The sequence below is a fragment of the Plodia interpunctella genome, chromosome 2, assembly GCF_027563975.2.
Source record: "Plodia interpunctella isolate USDA-ARS_2022_Savannah chromosome 2, ilPloInte3.2, whole genome shotgun sequence".
NCBI classification, from domain to species: Eukaryota; Metazoa; Arthropoda; class Insecta; order Lepidoptera; family Pyralidae; genus Plodia; species Plodia interpunctella.
Window position 1 is genome coordinate 10,850,835 of NC_071295.1, and position 11,933 is coordinate 10,862,767.

The following is an 11,933-nucleotide window of genomic DNA, read 5'->3' on the forward strand; positions in this document are numbered from 1 at the left end:
AATTAAGTTTTCGACAACCCTCAAATTGTTTTGATTGATTAAAAAGTGAAACATTCTCGTTCTGATTTCGAAATGTAAATTAAATTAGTAAAATACTGACTGAATTTAACACTGGCTGAAAATACTTTTTTATTTAAAATTCCCGTTCGATTCTAGATTTCTTTCATCTCACTATTATTTCCGAAATAGTTAAAAAGCACGTGTGACATGTACAACAAATCCCAAAAAAAATAATAAAATTATGAACTTCATGTTCATAAAATAGTACACTTAAAACTTTCACAATACAAGAGAAGTCCAGAAACCATTAACTCTCATTTCAGTGAAGTTTGAATCTTTTCCTGCCCGTTCGAGCCTCACGGCGGTGGGTCATTTAGACTCTTCAAAGCGAATTAAAGTTTAATCCGATGATCATTTGTCCCACGGCGAACACTCCAAGTTTAGTGGTGCGACAAGTTTGTCGGACGAGAGGGACCACGAAGTAAAGAATTCATTTTCCCAAATACTTATCATTTTGCATAAAATTTTAAAACATAATAATATATACATGGCATGCTTTTGTTTATATAACGCATAACTATATTTTCGCGTAACAATTCACACATATTTTTTAAGCATAATATTGAAACAACTATCAAATTATTATCTTATTTGCTGTGTCATATTTGGAACACTTGTTCGCTTTTTTGTACACACAGAAGTAAATTAACAACCCTAACCTACAAGTTCTGTAAAAAAGTTATGTAATATGTTTATAAAAAAAACATGCCTAAACTGAATATGCAAAAAGTACACTACGCTAATATAATGTTATGCGAATGTATTGGAAGTGGAGTTCTTTCCATCCGTCTCTCTCTTCAGCTGTACGACACCACCCTATGTAAAGTACCTACACATGCGTGAGTTGTTTTAAAGTGTTAGCTAAGTTTGCTCCCTACAGTTATCGGTAAAACTTTAAAGGTTAATTAAGGATACTATTTTATTATTAAACCCTGTGATTAAAGCGCTATTAGGAGACTTAAGTATTTGTTTTGTATTTTTGACGATAAAACCGAAAAACTTTTGAAATATCAATTCAATAAGAAAAAGAATTGGTTTATGCTAATGCCAGTAAAAAAAATCAGATTGCAGTGTTTCTATAAAAACATAGAAGGTCAATAACCTACTACTTTCTTTACGAGTATACATGAAATACGAAATAGCTTACTGCTAGTTGACTCTGCGGCTGAGGAAGAAACCAGAAAATGGTTAATAGAGATGAGAATACGACAAAATAATAAAGAACATAAATTTTAAAATAGCCTGTTTAGCATAGATAAGGCAAGTTCAAATTGTATTCTTGTACCTATCTTATTTTTGGTGCTATATATTTTTTTATACTTTTTATTTTGGTATTTAACACGTGCATCGATATTTTTAATTATTTTGACAGTAATTTAATTAAGTTATCCGAGCATAAAATCATTTAATTAAAACCAAAATTTCCGAATCGAGTGAAGCGTTAAAGCTTAATTTATTAATTCAGTTCTGTCGAGATGAGATTCGTTAAAAGATTCCATTTTGTCCCAATAATTTTAATGGTTTCTGTTTTCTTTTGCGATTTCCTCCTTCATTGGTTTTACTTTTTTGGACAACTCTGTAGATATTATTTATTTTAAGATATACAAATACATATTCGAGGTCCACACTACATTTTCAGTCGTGAGTGTGCCGCCATTGTTTAGAATGAACGGCGTACATAATTAATAGTTTTTAACGTCAATGTTGACTTATGCAACTCGCCCAAAGTATTATTATTTTATCATTAGGTTTAACATTACTCAATGCAGTTGTTTACATAATTTCCTTTGTTAATATTTCTGTTATTTAATTTTTAATATATTGCATACGTAGGTACGTAGTGCACTTTCAATATATAAAAAAATCTTTAAAAATCTGTATACTAGAGTTTTACATCAAATTCTGAATAAGGAAATGTGATAAAAACGAGCAACTCGGAAGGCAAGCATTATTTATGAATATTCGCCGTGAATTTGATATTTCGACGCTTATTCACGAGCATTAGGTACATACACGAACATTGCATGTTTGTTTCCGCTTCATAAATTCTTCTTTTTGGGGATTTCATGATATTGCATGGTTTTTACTATTCGTTTTTTACGCACTCTTGAATAAAAAGATAGGTATTGCGACCACACATCAATCTTTTCCGTTAGATATTTCGTAAATTGACATAGGGGTGATTTTCGATGGCCATTTTTCATGGCAAAGCAAAGCAAAGGATGTGAAGAAAAAATTAAAAAAAGGAGAAACTTTCAAGTATGTCTTTTGGTTGGGAATTTAATTCGACTTTCACTTACTACTAACGTAGTGTGAATGGCCTATTTGGATAAACTTTTGGAATACACTCTGTTAATGACCCGAAGTCAAATATAGGTTACTATCGAGCTATGGGCAACAAATAGCTAGCTAATATTATAATAAAAATCTAGGTCTGTTGTGTCTCCTAGCTGAGTGAGACGGGAATATCCTGTTGGCTCCTCTAAGGAACAATGAGGACAAAAGGACAATCTGGTAATCTTAGAAACCAACGCAATTGGCTTATAATAAAATCTCCCTTTGTCCAAAGACTCACTGTATTGTAGCTATGAACTGCCAAGTAATCGACAATTAAGCCCCGGGTATTATAATAACGCAATCCACTTGTTCAACTGCGGCGAAAGTTGCTCCAGATTGCGGGCTACCCGACCAAATGCAAATGCACTTTTATCAGAATCTAACGGTGTAAATGTAAACCTTTTTAAATCACCAAGATATATTCCAACTGAGATATAGTCAGTGGTTTTTGGAGTTTAACACACCAGCTCCAACAGCCGTGATCGTCTAGTGGTTAGGACCCTACGTTGTGGCCGTAGTAACCCAGGTTCGAATCCTGGTCACGGCAGTGAAAACTATCACGGTGGAGCGTATTTTTTTTTCCAGTGTATATAAAATGGTTCGGTAGTTGTTCACGACGGTACTGAGGTACTTATTTAATATAGTGTAAATAAATTAAACTGAGCTATTTACCTTTTAATAAAATAAATATTTCTTTACCGATTTCAGCAACTTTCACATAAGCGTTTATGAGCTTATATTGCTATTTAATAACACCCTTTTTTCATGTTGTTTCCTTTTTATGAATGAACCAACACCTATTCGTACCTACATATGAAACTCAAAGTGTAAGCTTGTCGTAATGTCGCATGTGGATAAAAAAAACCCTCGACAGCTTAAAAACAACAAAACATTCCCAAAAGCTAATCAAAATTTTAAGGTTTATTTTTTCACGCAGACCCCGGGCTTTGACGCGTCGCAGCCGCGAATGAAACCGGGATAATGCACGAATGAGAAAGAGATATGGAGCAAGATCGACGCGAGTGAGTTAGACGATAATACCTGAATCTGTACTTAGATCAGATCATATGCCTTAGAGAACGATTCTACAGTCGTAAAAAGCACAAATTATAATAAGAAAGAATATACCTCTAGTTTAAATTCAAAAGCCGTATCACGGCACCTTTAATAAACGAAACTACCCGAGTGTACAATTACGTAGTGTCCCTTAGGGTACGTTCACACATCTGGAGCCTAAGGATACGTTCACATAATGTGATCGGAAGGAAATCCGTGGAACATGAAACGTATTCACATCCTAGCGAATTGAGAGGTCCGTCACGTCCCGAATCCCGAATACTTGTCGGGATTTGGACACCCTTCCGGGCCTTTTTAGACGATGTGTTACAATCCACTTCCTAACAGTCGACACTGTATGAATCTGAATGAACCCCCATATCTGTTATGTTTTCAAACGTGTAAATAACATATACTTGTATTTCTACAGTCTCTTTAGATCAGATAAGGATGACAACTAAAGGTGACGTGTAGTTCCCGCCACAAAATAGTACCACTCTATATCCTCTCGTGGGAGTAGTACAAAGCGACTAAGTGATACAAAGCCCTGACAACTGTGAGGCATTAATATCTTTCCCAAAGAGGGTTGCTAACGTAAATTCACAGACGATCACGATTTTAAAAATTGATTTTTTGATCTCATTTGATGGTGCAAGATTTTAAATTGTACAAAACATCGAATGGAAAATTTATTCGCAGCGTAAAAGCGATGATTATCTAAATTACGCCCGTACATCTTATCTTAGTATATATCTTCGTAATTTTGTAGGTATAATTATATTAATTATATAAATCAGAAAAAGTTAAAAGTAAACAAACATATTAAACTAATTTTGCTTTCGAATCGAATGAAAAGTTTGTAACAAAAGGTTTATTGCCCCAATGGAGACACGAGGCACAACCAATACGACTTAATTGTTTCTTTGAGTCCCATTCGTTTGGAAGTTTTAATAAGTCTTGTCAGCTTTGGCTATAAATAACAAGTATTTAACAACTCGGAACAAATTTTGTAAATACCTACCGAATTTATTCGTTTCTCCATAAATTTTAGTTGATATTTTTTCTGAAGTCAATAAATGTTTTTACAAACTGCTGTCCGAAATAAATTTTGTTGTTGACTTCATTTAAATCTTTTCCATTTACCAATATTACTGGAGACATTATATAATTTGTGCCAATATTTATAAAAGAGATTTCTTTAATAATTACATAGGATATTTTCCTACCTAAAAATATTAAATATTAGCTCGTCGCAAAGCTTTAGCTACTTTTTTTGTTAGCGTATAGATGTGTCCCACTGTTGGGTAAGCAGGTGCTTGCCCAACAAGTTAATGGAAGGAGAGGTCTCCTTCCATTAACTTTATGAAATGTATAAATAAACTGAAAATCATGAGAAAAGTAATTAAATTAGTAAATTTCAAACTCTTAGTTTAACAACTCCTTACATAGATTTAAGCAAAATGTTGAGCACGTCTGCCCCGCTGAATCAACCTGCTGATTGCACCCTCTCTTAGTTAAGTCGGTTATTTGCTTGCAGTTCATTTAACTCGGTACTAACTCAGTGAAGAAGTGCAGTTTTATTTCTCAACTAATCCAGATTCTGGGCCAATTCGTTTTGAAATGAACATTCGCATCGTAACACTGGCCGTTGACAATAGTGGAGCATTTGTTTTATATTTAATTTTTTAGTAAAAGAATCTTTAATTTAGTCATAAAATTCTCCTTCTCTAATGTCTAAATTTAAATACAATTACTAAACAGGTTACCCGCCCAGAATTACTAGATGCTGTGTAGACAATTGGATTGTGTAATTTAAGCTGACGACAAGGGTTTAACTTTTAGACGGCTTTTATAGTAAGACGAATTGTTTTGAAAATAAAGTCCGTGAAACTTTGTAGGTCATTCAAAATTTTGGAATCTAGATACTCGTGTAATCCATACTAACATTCAAATCATTTATTCAGAAATTAGACCTTCACAGGAACTTTTTCTCGTCAATCTTTATATTTATAGTTATTTCTCACAAGCTACAAACTACTGGCATTTCGGAACGACCACTGCTGAGAAGAAATGCCGAAAGAAACGCTATATATATATATATATATATATCGATGTGAAACACAATTAACTTACATGAAAATATATAAGAAACGAGATGACCAGTTCCCTCTGGCTGCACCCGTTCACGAGTTGACGCATGGGACAGCCATCGCGTAGCTCAACCATAATAGAGGGAACCTCACGACCCGGCCCACGACGCCACCTCCAGATTGACCATTTGAGTGAGCATGACACACTCGATTCCCATGACTTCATAATTACAATTCTTATTCGTCGAAATAGAAGTATAATTCAGACACTTGAAGATCACAAATCACGTACATGTTTTACAAATAAAATTTAAATGTCACAATATATGAATTATTATAACAAAATTAAAAATTATGAATAAAATAATAAAAAACAGTAAAGTAAAAATTAGGAGATCATGTGTGGAGTGGCAAAGTTGTCGGGAGGATCCATGCTTTTTTATCAGTCAAATAGTCTATTAGAATTTCAAGGGTTATAATTACAATAACTGGATCGATTTTTATGAAATTTGAAACAGATCCTATCCTATCCTGCGAATGTTACAAATATGCGAAAGTTTGCGAGGATGTGTTTATGTATGTTTGTTTTACTCTTTCACGCAAAATCTACTGGAGCGATTGTTATGAATTTTGGTACACGGGTAGAATATAATCTGGAATAACAAATAAGGCACTTTTTATCCCGAAATTTCCACGGGAGCGAAGCCCCGGAGCGCAGCTAGTAGTTATATAAATATTTGACTGTCATCGTTATCTACTATAGTGAATCTTGGATCCCCCTAACCATATAATATGATGAAGATTCTATAGCACGAAACCCAAGATGAACAAAACAAAGATCACACAACAATACAAAGTTTCGTCTGTCTGTACTCACGTCACGTTACGAATCAACTGTAATCACTCTGTTGAACACGCCAATTTGACTCGGGCTAATTATAGGGTCGCCATGCATCCCAAATATTTGGGATTGTCACATTTTGTCACCGTATTTGATTAACTCGTCCGGTATTACGACATGTCCCGTATTTTGACAAAAGTTGGACCCTTCTTGAGACCCTGGTTCCTGGTTCTATGGTCTTGTGTATGTTATGCGACGACGTGAGAAAATGGTGCCAAAAAAATATCCCACGTCACTCGAAGTTATGGTAACCTTAGCTAATCAGACCAAGATCTAAGCAACTTTGGCAACTATTTGGTATGTTTACATGATAAACTCGCCAGACAAGCGCTGAAATAGAGTCTTATCTGTGTTGTCGTAACATTTGTTTAATTTAAATGTATGAACGTGTTTTAAGCCATTTTTTTAATAGGATCATAACGGCTTTTATATACACTGATCTAATTTAAGTTTTATCTCTGTTCTTATGTCGTCTTAAATTGTTAGGAATAAAACAATCGTGAATCTAAAAAACTATTCCGTAGCTGACCGACGTGACAATCCGAAAGCATTGGTGGGCCAGAAGGGCCGAAAGGGTGAACTTTGGTATTTATATGGTATAGATATTAAGAGAGGATTTATCAAAATTTTCACGTATTTGGGAAAAGTCGAAGCTGCGCGCAAAATTAAAGTTACTTCAATTTCGTTATAGTTTACACGTACCATCGATTTATATGAAAATGGTACCATCCCTCAGACGTGTGTTATCAGGGTTACAGGTATCAAACGCAAAACCTCCTAAAGACTACTTGGGTACATCAAAACAAGCGACTTTTATTCTACGACTTCGTAATTCGTAGTTTTTTTTTTAATATAAAAAATACAATCTAATATGCGATTCTACATATCTTAACTCTATGTAATAACCAAGCAACACGAGCCAGTACAGTAGCGCTTTATGTAGCGTAAATAGAGGTAACGTTTCATGGAAACGACATTAAAACTAGAAAAAATATTTTTTTGTATTTATTACGTTTAGACAAAAGTCGTAGAACAACAAATGTTAGACTCTATGTACCTTATGCGCTTTTGAAAGGTTATGCGTTATATACCAGTAACCCTGTATAGATACTAGGTAGACGTGAGGTTAAATATTGTTGCGCCCCATCTCGTGTGGCAGATCTACAAAATGAAGTAATTTACTTCGCGAATAGGGTTGTCCCTTATCCGAAACCGCTCTTAAACCTATTCCACTCCATGATTTCCCGTGGAAGTTGTACGAGGTAACTAAAGGATATTAACAGCTAGCAGGTATCGATGACATTCCCAAAGGGAGTTGAAGTCAGGCAGGCGGCCAGTTGTAATCTTAATTTTTTTACGCGAACACTGGGCTGTGAGGCGTTTTAGTTCTGGATGTAGCCGGAAATATCGAAAATGAGAAAGATTGACACGAAGATAACCCTACATGTCTAGATAATGCTGGCAGCTGCGGTCGCGTGTCGCTCCGCTGCGCCGCATTGCGGGCTGGCTACAGGATTATTACAGTTTCATTTCAGCTCAGCACTCTCAGTTAATCCCTTGTTCACTCACTATAGCTTTGTAAAACTAGCTTGAACTGAAAAAATCTACTACAGTCCGGGATAGTGTGCTAAATAGCTCGATACCTTTGATATTGATTAACGAAAAAAGTTTTTGTATAACAATTTTTAACTAAACAATCTTAAAGACGCATATAACAAACACACATTGAAGTTTGTCATCTATTTAATAAAATATCACATATTATTAACGGCCCGAATGCTGTTTAATTCTATCGAGATTTTACATTAGTTAAATCTCTCCAATTATTACCTTGACAGGACTTAAAACCTATTGAAGAAAACAACCGAATTCCTGATTTAGGAATGAAGGAAAATATAGGTATTTTCCTTCATTCCTAAATCAGGAAAGGCCACGACGGTATAAATAAATGGTAGTATTTATATTATACGAATACGACGCCAAACCGATCCTTCGTCGAAATGGATTGCCACTTAGAGCGTGTGTACACTCGCGCCGCAAACAGGCCAGTAAGGGTGCGGCCTAAATAAACAAATCCATCCACAATCATACTTTATGCTCATTAATAAGGGTTTCCCCTTCCATTAAGGTTTGAAACTAGCGAGAGCACCTTGCATTTTTAAATAGGAAAATCCAACTTAGTTAAGTTTTGTTAGTTAGAATAGCTTAGCTCCTATTATCAGGTTTGTGTTTAGATTTTAATATGAACCGGATTCTTGGTTAATATTACTTTAGCATAAAGCTGTAGAAACTCTTTACCTTTATATTTCACGCATTAAATAAAGGTATCCTAACTAATATTATAAATGCGAAAGTAAGTTTGTTCTCTATTATCTCTTCACGCTCTATCTACTCAACCAATCTTCTTGAAATTATCCACTGTTTTTAAGGAAAGTAGCGGGAAACTGAGACAATCATGAATACGTCACAAAAAATTATCGCTCCACCGTGACAGTTTTCACTGCCGTGACCAGGATTCGAACCTGGGTTACTACGGCCACAACGTAGGGTCCTAACCACTAGACGATCACGGCTGCTGGAGCTGGTGGTTCACTCGACGAAAGTAAGTTACTAATTTGCTGGGTTACGTAAAAACTGCATTCTAATTGGCATTGCTTCACGGTTGAGTGATTGTATTCAGCAATACATCCAATCAATGTTATTGGTTCCGTTGGCGGGGGCAATTGAGTATTGAACAGATCAATTTAAATTTGTATGTGTATCTTTTTTGAGTAAGCTTATTATTTTGCAATTTGCTCTATTAAAGCTCAAACTGTCATCAAGTATTAGGATTATATTTATATGTTAGATATATGAAAAAAAGTTTGTTTCGTTAAGTTTGTTAGATATACCTATTTCTTTACAAACGAAGAACTATTTGGAAAACACATTAATAGGTATTAAAAATAGAATACTGAGGAAGATTTATAGGTATTGATCGTTGGATCTATAAACTAGATTAATTTAAATTAAAAATTCATCTCATTGACGTTCAGAGACTGTCAGGTCAGCCCTTCCACCAGTTCTAAAACTAAGGCAGATCTAAAACTACTTTTTTTACCCTCGATTTAGAACACAACTGTGCGCGTTGCCTATATCTATAATTTAGTCTATGGAAATACCATTTCAAAATGGCATTCTATTTGGAATATCGAATATTCTAGTTTGCCTGTGCATTTATTAGTGAAAAAATGCGTGGAACATTCATCTGGCATTATGTAATAGAGAACATGTTTCAACAAACAAATGCTATGTGTTTTGATAACGTATTTTATGGGTGCATCCCTGAAAGCTTTTTTATGAGCAGTTAATTGGACTAATGGATATACAATGCGTTAGTTTTATTTATCTTCTAATGAAATATATAATAAAATAGAGACGTTACTTAAACAGGGAATGAGTAAGTAGATTTTTTATATTATTCCCAGTTTCAATCTACCTATGTATTGAAACGTCTCATGGTTTTTGCTTGTAATATCCGAACTTCGACGTTCAAGTAAAATAAATACAAAATAATAAAATACTGACAAATCACACAGATTGCGTTAGCCCCAAAGTAAGTTCGAGACTTGTGTTATGGGATACTAACTCAACGATACTATATTTTTTAATAAATACATATATAGATTAACATCCAAGACGAACGAACCAATCAGAAAAAGATCATTTTCCATTATGACCCAACCGGGGATCGAACCCGGGACCTCTCGGTTCAGAGGCAAGCACTTTACGTCGTCATAGTCGTCAATAAGTATAACATCAATTACTCAATTTCTTCAAAAATAAGAGACTAAAAGTGGCTTGCACTAGTTAATTTTGACGTTAACATTAACCTGGGCGCCTGTCGTTTAGATAAAATGTCGCAGTTTGGTTTTTTCTGCGCACTGGTGCAACGCACGCACCCTAAACTACTATCCTAAATCCTAAACCACTGTCCTAAAATTATCGCGTCTCTCTGTCTGTCTGTATGAACGCGATAAACTAAAAACTACCGGACGCATTTTTGTACGGTTTTCACAAATAGATAGTGTGATTCCTCAAGCAGTTTTAGGTTTATACTTTGTTATAGATTTATCCGAGCGAAGCCGGGACGGATTGTGTTTATTATGTCACATCTAGGCTAGTTACCAAATTTTGTTTTGATGAGTATTCGAAGACTCTTATATCGTTAGAAACACCAGTGAAAAAAATACTGTGATAATGACAATACTTTCAAAGATACGATAAAAATAAAATCACACATTTTTGGACTCGTCCAAACGCTCCATACTAAATGACACGAACAAGTGACGTCACAACGTGTTATAATGTTCGCGAAGAAAGATGTGTTTGTTCGACAGCTACATTATATATTACGTTTATGGTGATGATTTCTAAATAAAAGTTGTTACATTTTTTTTTGTTTTTTGTGATGGTTAAATTAATTTTTGTAATTTCATATTATTTCATTCGTATTTAGTTGCAGCTGCATTATTACAGTCTATGAATTATTATAATGATCCTAAATATATCTATTTTATCTAGATTATACATATTTTTTACAATTCTCTGACCTTGGCAACTACCCTATTGGCTTAAATAGTGTTAATTGTTAAAAGACATAAGCTACACTTCATCTCGGAAAAAATGCTGTTCCCATCCAAAAGCTAGTAATTTATAGGTGGGTCGTTAATGGTTTTCGAGTAAGGGTCCCTAATATTATATTTAGGTAAGAACTTGATTAATCTACGTAGTCTGATGAAGATAGCGAGCGTGCCTGAAAGGACCCAAGGCGAGATGGCATGATATCAAATGACCTCTAGACTTGAATTTTATGATAATAATAGTAAAATGAAATCAATACGATTTCATTCTACTATTATTATCATAAAATTAATTAATCTTATTTACACTCATGTATTAAATAACAACTCAGTATTAAATATACTTATACCTATATGTTATTTATCAAAATATTGTTTCTTTGAATTATATTTTAGAAACACAATGTTATGTAATATATTTACTGGCTAATTCGTAGTATTCGTGTAATTATTTTTTTTTTGTATTTGTGAAAGTAAGTTTGTATGTTACCTCTTTACGCTCTATGTATACACATATACATTGGTTGAGTATACACTCAACCAATCTTCTTGAAATTTTGCATACACATAATTTGAAGTGTGGAGAAGGACATAGGGACCTTTCGTACCCATTCCGGAATAATAACTGTTCGCGTGGCAAATTTACGCAAGCGAAGCACCGGGTAAAAAACTAGTAATATTTATCTGTAATATTATGGAATGCAATAAAATGTTTGAATTTAAATGAGTTTCATTCGGCATTTCTTCACAGCATTAGCCTAATAGGTAGTTTCAAAATGCCAATATATATATATATATCTCTTTGAGAATTGTTAGTTAAAAAAAATCCGTAAATCCGTGTAAAATCGTCTGTGAAAGTCAAATTTC

The 11,933-nt window shown here is 34.2% G+C and overlaps 2 non-coding genes across 2 annotated transcripts; one reads left to right on the forward strand and one right to left on the reverse strand.

The window, feature by feature from the left end:
- The first annotated feature begins 2,872 nt into the window (after positions 1-2,872).
- Positions 2,873-2,944, forward strand: TRNAH-GUG (transfer RNA histidin (anticodon GUG)). Its single transcript has one exon. It is a non-coding gene; the product is annotated as a tRNA-His (tRNA).
- A 6,001-nt stretch (positions 2,945-8,945) lies between these two features.
- On the reverse strand, positions 8,946-9,017 carry TRNAH-GUG (transfer RNA histidin (anticodon GUG)). Its single transcript has one exon. It is a non-coding gene; the product is annotated as a tRNA-His (tRNA).
- Positions 9,018-11,933: the final 2,916 nt, after the last annotated feature.